The sequence below is a fragment of the Nipponia nippon genome, unplaced genomic scaffold (genome assembly GCF_047370975.1).
Source record: "Nipponia nippon isolate SJK-2023a ecotype South Korea unplaced genomic scaffold, ASM4737097v1 scaffold_2, whole genome shotgun sequence".
NCBI lineage: Eukaryota > Metazoa > Chordata > Aves > Pelecaniformes > Threskiornithidae > Nipponia > Nipponia nippon.
In genome coordinates, this window is record NW_028262336.1 from 35219313 (window position 1) to 35229137 (window position 9825).

A 9825-nucleotide genomic window follows, 5' to 3' on the forward strand; every position below is an offset into this window, starting at 1 on the left:
CCCCCACCTAACTACAACCTCCTTTCAGGTAGCTGTAGAGAGCAATAAGGTCTCCCCTCAGCCTCCTCTTCTCCAAACTAAACAACCCCAGCTCCCTCAGCCGCTCCTCATCAGACTTGTGCTCCAGACCCTTCACCAACTTCGTTGCCCTTCTTTGGACACGCTCCAGCACCTCGATGTCCTTCTTGTAGTGAGGGGCCCAAAACTGAACACAGTACTCGAGGTGCGGCCTCACCAGTGCCGAGTACAGGGGCCCTATCACCTCCCTGGTCCTGCTGGCCACACTATTCCTGATCCAAGCCAGGATGCCATTGGCCTTCTTGCCCACCTGAGCACACTGCCGGCTCATGTTCACGTGGCTGTCAACCAACACCCCCAGGTCCTTTTCTGCCGGGCAGCTCTCCAGCCACTCCTCCCCAAGCCGGTAGCGTTGCATGGGGTTGTTGTGACCCAAGGGCAGGACCCGGCACTTGGCCTTGTTGAACCTCAAACAGTTGGCCAGGTTCCTCTGCAGGGCCTTCCCACCCTCCAGCAGATCAACACTCCTGCCCAACTTGATGTCATCTGCAAACTTACTGAGGGTGCACTCCATCCCCTCGTCCAGATCATTGGTAAAGATATTAAACAGAACTGGCCCCAGTACTGAGCCCTGGGGAACACCACTCGTGACCGGCCGCCAACTGGATTTAACTCCATTCACCCCAACTCTTTGGGCCCGGCCATCCAGCCAGTTTTTTACCCAGCAAAGAGTACGCTGTCCAAGCCATGACCAGCCAGTTTCTCCAGGAGAATGCTGTGGGAAATGGTGTAAAATGCTTTACTAAAGTCCAGGCAGACAACATCCACAGCCTTTCCCTCATCCCCTGTCACCTTGTCCTAGAAGGAGATCAGGTTAGTCAAGCAGGACCTGCCTTTCATAAACCCATGCTGATTGGGCCTGATCCACTGGTTGTACCATACATGCGTGATGGCACTCAGGATGATCTGCTCCATAACCTCCCCCAGCACCCAGCACCGAGGTCAGGCTCACAGGCCTGTAGTTCCCTGGATTCTCCTTCCAGCCCTTCTTGTAGATGGGTGTCACATTTGCTAACCTCCAGTCGACTGGGACCTCCCCGGTTAGCCAGGACTGCTGATAGATGGTGGAAAGTGGCTTGGTGAGCACCTCTGCCAGCTCCCTCAGTACCCTTGGGTGGATCCCATCCGGCCCCATAGACTTGTGTGTGTCTATGTGGTGTAGCAGGACGCTGACCATTTCCCCTTGGATTATGGGGGCTTCATTCTGCTCCGCGTCCCTGTCTTCCAGCTCAGGGGGCTGGGTACCCTGAGAACAACTGGTCTGACTATTAAAGACTGAGGCAAAGAAGGCATTAAGTACCTCAGCCTTCTCCTCGTCCTTTGTCACTATGTTCCCCCCACACAGATTCTCCTTAGCCCTCCTTTTGTTGCTAATGTATTTGTAGAAACGTTTTTTATTTTCTTTTACAGCAGTAGCCAGATTAAGTTCCAGCTGGGCTTTGGCCCTTCTAATTTTCTCCCAGCATAACCTCACGACATCCTTGTAGTCCTCCTGAGTGGCCTGCCCTTTCTTCCAAAGGTCAGAAACTCTCCTTTTTTCCCTGAGCTCCAGCCAAAGCTCTCTGTTCAGCCAGGCCAGTCTTTTCCCCCACCGGCTCGTCTGTTGGCACATGGCGACGGCCTGCTCCTGCGCCTTTAAGATTTCCTTCTTGAAGAATATCCAGCCTTCCTGGACTCCTCTGCCCTTCAGGACGGCCTCCCAAGGGACTCTGTCAATCAGGCTCCTGAACAGGCCAATGTCTGCCCTCGGGAAGTCCAAGGTAGCAGTTCTGCTGACAACAGGACTATTGGCAGGCACAAGTGCTCGCTGCATTGTGCCCTAGCACAGTACATTTGAAACCTAACAGCAAGTCCAGTTCTGAGGAAGTAAGCTGAATGTTTTTCTGTCTGACTCCAAAAGTTTTTTAAAAATGCATCTACTTTAAAAATGGGATGGTAATTTTAGTAACGTTTCACTACTTTGACAATAGTTACACCCAAGGAAGGGAGTCTAGTTGCCTTTCGATGTCACCCCCTGGAATTCCTCAGTTGGTTTGAGCTGATTCAAAGACAACGTGACCCATCACAGGACAAGGACAGTCCTCTTGGCACCACTGTATGTCCTGCCATCTTCTTTCTGTACGTACTCTTTTGGGATGTAAAGCTCACCCGCTCTCCACTGCTCCTTACTGAGATGACAAAAGCTTTCTCCTAGAACTTCTGCCACGTACAGACAGATGAACTTCCCTTCGCTCCTTCCTCCTGCACTCCCCGACTTCCCTTCGAATTCACAATTGTGATCCAGGTGCTAGAAGCAGAAATCCCTGGCAAAGCCTGAGAAGATCTTGTTAACGGAGAACAGGTACTGCTGCTTAGCTTCACCTTGCAGCGTATGTGCCCAGTAAGGCTTGTGTGTTAGAGGATGTACTTTCTTTGCCTCAGTTGCTCACTGTTGGTCTGCCTCCCACCTAGGCTTACCACTGCAGTTTAAACTCGCTAAACCAGCAGACGCCAAACCCTGCAAATAAAAGAGTGATTTCCTGCTCACATAGTGAACTGAACCGGCTCACTGAGCAGTTAAGCGAGTGTCAGAGCTAGCATGAGGGAAGATCAGGACTGCTGCAGCTGTAGCTTGGAGCGAGGGTGATGAAGGAGCGGGACAGCCCCTTTCAACAGCAGCCTGCTGCTAGATCAGCTCAGTCACCTGGTGGGAACCTGCTGTGAGTCTTGACCCAGCCCCTGTCATCAAGGGAACTAAAGCTGCCGTGGCCTGCAGTGAGCTCTGACGAAGTAGAAGTTCCTGGTGGTTTTCATTCATCGCTGAAAGCAGCCTGTAATGTGTGTTCACAGAGTATATGCTTTACATAATAAGCAGAACAAAATGGCATTGATTTTTGCTTTAATGTTTTTGTTAAAGCCTTCAGCTCAAATATGTTGAAATATGTTTTTCCCGAGGAATTAAAATCTGTTTTCACTATTTGAAATGCACTGGATTCTCACTCCTTATCTTGTAAAGACCCCATTCGCTTTAGATTTCCCTTTGCTCTAGCTTGTGGTGCATGGTGTGCTGCTGAGAGCAAGAAACATTTTCCAGAGCATGGTTTTAACTTAGGCACTCTGTAAGTCAGTTGTTGGGCTGAAGCCTGCTGACCCTGGGATCCGTGTTTCACAGACAAGTAACTTGACCTGGAAATGCTATTAAAAAACAAAATGAAACAGCTGCTCCCATGTTGGAAATACGCCTTTATACCTGACAAGCAGAAATCTTATGAGGCCTCCAGCAAAAGTAGATACCTAAAATAAATCATTAAGACTACAAGCTGAAAGAGAAAATTGCATGGAGTTCTGCTTTGTGGCTTGTGGAATCGGTGCAGCGCTGGTAGTGGTTGGCTGGGTAGAGAGTGCTTGACTCGTAATATCTTTTCTCAGTCTTGTGAGACAGTAGTCGTAGAACCAGGACTATGCCTTACATGTCATGGCACTATTGAAAAATAAACCCATTCGTATCTTGCTCTTCATTTTCTCAGCAGTCCTCTGTACCAGGGGTGCCCCTTAGACTGGGGACAGCGGAGTCCTTCCCTACCAGAACTTTATAACCCTCTGCCTCTTTTGGCATCCCATTTCCCTCCTGTGCTCAGCCTGGCCGTGCACGTGCCGACAAGACCGGCACCGCAACACACCAGAGCGGGAGGGTGCTGCGCCTGCATGGTACCCGTGGTGTGTCAGGGGGAGGGTATCTGTGCTTTGCATAGTAATAGCAGCCAGTCTTTTCACATGTTTCTTCCTTCTGTAGGTATCTAAGAATGAATCGAGACATGAAACAAAATGTCTTCTCGTGTGTGAGTTCATGAGATGTCAATGAGCTTATAATTAATCCAGTGTCAAAGAGCCGGAATTTCATCTGCATTAGAGGTGTTAGCGGTATTGCAACTGATTATCTGAGAAGTGGGATGTCTTCCCCTCGTGTCAATGTAGCCAAACCGTTGTTGGAGGAAAGAGACGCTGCAGTGCATCTGCCTAACGGAAGGGCAGCAGCGGCGTGGACAGAGCCTACGGACACCGCAGGCAACATCGTGTGGATGCATCACGGTTAGGATAAAAGGCTCCTTCTTAGCAACCATATTACTCAGTTTCCTCAAGTGGCTTCACCTGGCATACAGGGCCACACTTAGAAGAAAGAAGGGGATCTGGGACATAAACTAGGGAGTGTGAGAAGAGAGGGAGAGGGAAGAAGACCCTTTGAAGTTAATGTTGACAGCACAGATAGAAAGGTGGGAGGGAGGACAGGAGCCGGCAAAGTAAAGGAAACATGAAGGAAAGGGCCTCCAGAGAAAAGCAGGAATCAAAGGCAGAAGTCCATGTAACTGCTCATTATTGCATATTTTATTTTGCCCAAATCCAAATGAGGACATTTGCAGGACTCGGGAGAGGGAAACACAGCTTGGATGTGTTCCCTGGCTTTCCACATACTCTGCACTGCTACGGGGTTGTTCAGGTTAGTGACTTACTGCAGGTTACTCCCTGCCCCCAACCTGCTTAGATCTAATGGGTGAAATGCTGCCACAAACCCACCTCTGTTTTGGCCTGCCTTCTTAAGCCCAGTGTCATCATTGGACACCAACTAACACATGGTGAGGAGAAAACGGTGCCACCCAGATTTGGTTTGGAGATAAAGAGGTGGGGAAAAAAAAAATAAGGCAGTAAGAAAGCAGCCGGTTTTAAGAGAGGTAGAGCAAGGAGGAAAGGGGAAGAAAAAATGGTTGTGAAACAAAAGGCTGCAATGCTTAGATATAGAAAAAAGAGATTAAAACAAACACAGAAACACATCCCGGGGGTCAGTACATAAAGCACTTAATGCATTCACTGGAAAACAGCACCTTCTTCTTGCCAGTGCCCAGAACTCTGTGTTAATTAAAGAGGTACCTGGAGTTCCAGGCCAGTGCACAGGACTTGGTTTCTCAGGTTAAAGGGATTTTGCTAAAAGTGCGTGTGTAGGGATAATTAGTAACCCACAGCCAGCAAGCCCTTTGAACAATTTTACCAGCTCTCTGCTTGACGGCTCTTGGAACAAGGCACAGGTGTGAGGAAAGAGAATCAATTCAAGATGTAACATCAAAAAATTAATCGGAGAAGGCAACTCGTGTACATTAGAACAGAGCTGTAGCTAGTAATCTCATCTGATCTACTTCCATGCCTATACTTTGCTAATCACCATGGTTATATAAGCAGATCTTATCAAAGATCCTTAACTATAGCAACGCCAATAAACGCTGCACAGCACAGCACGAGAAGAGTGAGGTCGCCATATGGGTCTGGGGGAGGAGTGTGTCTGGTGCAAACTAGCCATGGCTTTGTTTCATGTGTTGGGGTGACATACGCAGGCATGACGGACCATGCCACGGAGCGCGTGGGGACGGACCCTCTCTGAGTCCTGCAGGTCACTCACAGCTGAGCGCTGATCACCATCAGTGGTGGAAGGGCATTGCTTTGATGCTGTGGGTTAGGGTAAATTTCACTAGTCTGGTCTGAGGGGCAGTTAGTGGGGTAGGTAGGATGAATGGCAAGGAAGAGGAGAGGAAATACTGAGCCAAAGAACAGTATTGGAGAAGCAATGGTGCAGAGACTACAGAGCATGGATGAGAGACTTGGGTGACTTATGGAAACTTTTCCTTGGAGAGTTTTTGCGATCCAAGCCGTGATTAGGAGCACTGCTGATTTGTTAACTGTTGGTCTTAGAGAGTGCCTTACAATTGAAAACCAAGAAGATTAATAAAGCTGCAGGATTTTTAAGTTCAACGCATTATTTGATGTTGTGTTTAGCACTTTGGTCTGGCAAGCTGCTGTGCGGTCTGAGGTCAAGATCCTCATTTGCTGGTTCCTTTATATAAAGGACCCTCTCTCCCTGCCCAGAGGAGCTTACCAGCTAGACAAAAATGCCATCCTCCTCCCTTTACAGAGAAGGCATAGAAATCGGGTCATTTTCCCAACAGCAAGATGGACAGGAGACGTTTGGAGTCAGGATAAGAATTTAGGAACAGCCTTGGTGGTTCTGACAGAGGGTTCACCAAGCCCAGGCTCACAGAGAGGGAGGTCTTACATCCAGCCCCTCCACCTCCAACTGGCGCTGTGAAGGCATCTCTCCACACTCATGCTGCACTCGCTCCGTCTCCTTGCTCGCACACAAAGTGGTGGGACCTCTCAGCTGGCAGAGAGGGTGAAGCACCCCGGCAAGGGGCACAGACTTGGTCCCACAGGCCAGGGGGCAGAAGGGGGAACATCTTGCACGCAGCGGTGGGCACTGGTGTGTTTGTGGCCTCCCCTCATTCATGCCAAGAGGGAGACCTCAGTGCAGAGGTACGTCCAGTGCCCGAGGCTGCAGCCTCTCTTCTGGCTCCTCCAGGACCACTTTTTGAGGCTTGATTTTTTGCACCCCATTGTTGACACTCTCCTTATTTGGGGACAAATTACTTGATTTCTCCCTGTTTTCTTTTGCCATAGCCCTCTAGCCCTCCTTGCTAGGCAGGGATTCAAGTTTTGTTCATGATGTGTGCTAGCCTGTGAGGGGATGGCATCCCTGTTGTTCCCCAGAAAAAGAAGGAGAAAAACCTTTTTTCTTCCACTCTCAGTGCCTGTCCCTGTGAGTGTAATCCTGGCTCTCCTGTATCAGACTTCTTTTCTCAGCCTTGTGAAGTGCTGCCCCAGGGCTGTCCATGATCTACCTCGCCCCTGTTGCATGCCCCAAGGGCCAAAAGGATTGACTGGAAGGTAATCAAAGTCCATCTGACAAGCAAATCCAGCTGCTCCTTTGAGGGACGTTCCTCTCTGTGCTGTCCTGGGCAGTATGGATAGAGCATTTTGTGGGAAAAGCTGATCTCTTTGGACCCCTCTGAGTACTCTTGGAAAACTTCTCCAGGTATTACTTGCTTGCTGCCCCCAGGTACTTTGCGGCAGTCAGAGGACTGACAGGACAGCAAGGCAGCGAAAGGAGAGTTTGGTGGAAACGTTGGCAAATTTGGAGGGACCCCCGACAGTCACAGTGCTGTGTTTTGTGGTGGGGAGGCCATCCCAACAGTTGTCCCATCTGGCCCTGGCTGGAGCACCGGGACCCTCCCAGCGGCCTGGCAGTTGGAAGCAGTCCCCCGGGGTGAGGCGCTGGGTGTTGCAGCAGGAGCTTGCTGATAAGGCCATGGGGACTGATTCACACGTGTTCAGAGGCTGCTTCCAGCTCAGTGCGGGTGACTGCGTGCACGGAGGTGCCAGCAGGCAGCGGTGAAACATCTGCAGGTCCTCCTGCTGGCTGCTGTCACAGCGTGGTGGTGGCGCACAGGCTGGTGCAGGCTCTTCTGTGGCTGCGTGGTTATCAGGAGGGATGGGTCAGTCTGCATTGGAAATGTTGAGAATCCCTTCCCTGTCTGGAGGAGGACACGGTGCCTTCTGGCAGGAGGCAGCAGATAGCTCGTGGGTGGGTGTGTGCCTGGTGAAAGAAAAGGCATATCTCCGAGAGAGAGGAAGAGCAGGGTATGCATAAATAAGCTGCCCTGTCTCCCCAGGTACGCTCCCAGCCTCCAACATTTTTCAGCTCAGGGAACCTCCTGAGCCTTTAGCGGTTCATCAGTTTAGTACCCCTTATTATATCTCTCCTCCAAGGACTTGTCTAGTGCCCCTTGAGCCCATGCAAGTTCTTTGCATATGCTGTCCTCCCGAAAGCAGCCTGCAGATCTGCTATCCCCATTGCATCATTTTGTTTGTTTTCAGCCTGGCTCCAGCTGGCTTCATTTGGTTATGGTTTCCTGATACAGCAGGAGCTCAGCTAACATTAGCTCAGCCACGGTGTAAGGGGCAGGTTTCCCTCCATCCCTCCCAGTGCTTATTTTGTTCCATCTGCATACTTGCCTGAATGCATGGTAAGCGGATTGAACTTGCTCAAATGGCTGGGTTAATAAGCTGAATCATTTTATCTTGCAATCAGAATTTGCATGGGGAAATGAGGCTGCATTGCACAGATGGGAGCACAAGGCGGGAGGCGGGGGGAAAGCAGGGTAGAAGGAGGAAGACAGAGCGTAAGGCTTCTCCCTTTCTGTAGCAGCAAAGTTGTTCAGCTCAAGCCTGTCATGGGACTGTACCCTTACAGTGGAGCTTTTTTATCAGCAAATATTAGACCTAAAAATAGCAGGTATTTCTGCCAGTGAACTGGAGCAGGAATATCAGAGCAAGCTGTTGTAGGTGGGGGGGAACCTCCTGCACATTCCCTTTGCTGTCTGCAGTTGAACTCCGCTCACAGCTCCACGTTCACAAAAAAGGGAACGTGCCAGATTTATCCCGAAATACATTTACAGAAGATGTTTTGTTTAGGAAAAGAACCCAGTCATAACAGCCTGCAGAAAGGCAAGGCACAGTACACCTACAACAAGCTTCTTGCTGCTTCCTTGTGTCAGGCAAACCTCCTGCCAAATCCATCGGGAGTTCTCCTGGGCCAGATGTGGGTAAGAAGCGCAGGTGAACAGAGTGTTCCCATTACCCTGTGGCACATGTACTCAATGGGGGCTCTAGAGCTTTTCTGCATCACCGTGCCCTGTGGTCCAGTAAAGAAGCAGACTGACGTGCAGCGATGGACACCTCCTGACAGCAGACATGCCGTTCTCGGTTTGCTTTCCATGACCCCCCCACGAAATAATCCCCTGACGCCAAAGGGCCTGGGGATGAGCGGGTGAAAGCCACTGCTCTAAATGATGGATGCAGAAGCGCCTGTGAGCCTTCATTTGCTTTGCTGGGGCTCCCTCCGGTGGCCTTCAGCTAGAAGGGCTCACCCAACGCATTGCTACAAATCCTTGGCAGAAATTGAGCTGGACGTAATCCAGGGCAGTGTTTCCCACGGTGACCCTGCTGACGGCATGAGGCGCTTGGGATGGGCATCAGGAGGCCGGCAGAGCATGTCGCATGGCCCAGCGCCAGGTGGCGAGTGATCCCTGGGCTCCAGAAGCAGGAGAGTCGCTTCAACAACGTGGTGGGCCCAGGTTCCCCTCCTGTGAGCCCCAGCAGCCTGGGCAGGAGACCGGAGCTGCCCCAGTATTGGCACGTTAAGCATGCAGTTCGCTCCTTTGGAGTCTGCCTTTCCCTTTTCTGCAGCATGGCCTCTCCCTGATGTGGCTGCCGCACGGGCGCTGCTGCCCTGTCCTCCCCGGGGACCCTCTCTGAGCAGCAGGGAGCCCCCGGCAATGCGCTGCCCACGGGGGAGCTCTCTGCTGGCCTGTGAAACAAGGCGCCATGGGTTGTGTGTGCTGCCTGCGCTCACCTGAGTACATAGATGCTGGGTGATGCTGGGGGAGCCTGACGTATCATTTGGGATCTTGGGGGTACAGAAGATGCCTGTAAGGGGACTTCGATGTGCGATCCACTCTGGGGGAGGGGGGGGAATAACTTGGGAAAGGCTGGCTGTCCCTATACTGGCATGGGAGCACTTAGGAAAGGGTTACCAGACCAGCTGGAGCTGTGAGGTGACATCTCTGGGGAGACTCCTGGTGCAGAGAGAGGAGCGGGACGGTTGCAGGGAGGCCATGAGAGGGGATGGGTACGTGATGCCTCAGGAGCTCATGGGAGGAAAACAGGAGCCTCTTGCCTTCTGCGGTGCACCTGGCCTAAGGAGGCTGTGGCATGTGAGCTCTGCTTTCCCGGCTCCCTGCAGAGTCCTGTGGCAGCAGACAGCCCCTCTGGAGGCCAGTGGGCTGCAATGGAGCCTGCTTGCAACCCCTCTCGCTTCCCCAGGGGGCC